Source organism: Solanum pennellii, chromosome 5 (assembly GCF_001406875.1).
Source record: "Solanum pennellii chromosome 5, SPENNV200".
Taxonomy (NCBI): Eukaryota; Viridiplantae; Streptophyta; class Magnoliopsida; order Solanales; family Solanaceae; genus Solanum; species Solanum pennellii.
Genome location: NC_028641.1, coordinates 27,844,694 through 27,846,006, shown reverse-complemented (window position 1 = coordinate 27,846,006; position 1,313 = coordinate 27,844,694).

Genomic DNA, 1,313 nt, shown 5'->3' with positions numbered 1-1,313 from the left:
TGTGCACCTACTTTCTGTACTATCTCCAGCTGGCAGTCGACTGGCTCACTCTCAAGAGAGCCTGGTACCTCTACTAGGTCCCTGGGTTTGTTTCATCTGCAATACTTCAAACAAGACACCTGCAATACTCAAGTAGAAAACCCGGTACTTTTATGAGGTCCCTAAGTTTGTCAAATCATCAAAACTACAAATAACACAATGTAATTCCTTGGCTAAGGCATCATACGATAAAACTTGATCTGACAAAGTTACTTTCACCTATGAGTCTTCAAATAACACTAGAAAATGGGGGAGAGACTTATACTTGTGTCATGGAGAGTATTTTCCATCACAAGAATAGTAGAGACCACGTTCGCGGCGACTTTATAACTCTGCAGGAGTATGGTGTTTCATTGGAGGGTGATTTGATGTAGTTTGGGTAACTGGACCTATTTGATTCATAGTTGATTGCCTTGACACTGCATACTAATGAGTGGGAGTTGGCAAAAGTGGTGGAGTTTTATTGAAAGAAGGTTTAAAAGAACCACACTCAAGTTGAATCTGTTGCTCGTATAAATGGGCTAAACGTATAAGCTTATTTTAATTTCGTGTGTTCACGAATTAAAACAACAGTCTTAATATTTGGCCTCAGTCCAGAATTTAAAAACATGGGTTAATCCTGATCTGGAAAATGCATTGTTTCATTAGACAGTGCTTCGAAGTGACTCTAGTGTTTACCAACCGTATTGGTTTGCCGAAGTTTAGCAAGCCGACCGTCTGATTACTCCAGATCTTGTTTTCGAAATCTGACCAACAGTTTCTCAACAAAATGCTCCCAACTAACTAACTGTTTGTTGCGAAAAAGCCATCTGTACCATTCCCAGGCATCTCCTTCCAAGTAGAACGAGGCTAGTGTTAACTTAGTATCCTCAGTGATTCCATAGAATTCAAAGTAACCCTCGGCTTGGAAAACCTATGTTTCAGGATTCACTCCATGGAATCTCCCTAATTCAACCGAAGTCAGTTTGTGGCGTAAAGTAGGAGGTATTGATGCTGGACCTCCATAAACTTCAGTAGTTTGACGTGGTCGAGGTGTTGCCGCTACAGAAGTACCATTCTGGGACCTATTGCCATGACGTGACCTATCACTTCTTTCAACATAAATCGCATTTCAGAGATTTCACTCAAAAATGACTCTTTTACCCCCTGTATGGAGTCTACGAGGGACTTGAGTTTTGGGTCCTCTTCCATTAGAGAACTCTGGATGAAAGCACCAATGAAACAAACCCGATTTCACAATACCAACGCTAATATATATATATATATATATATAT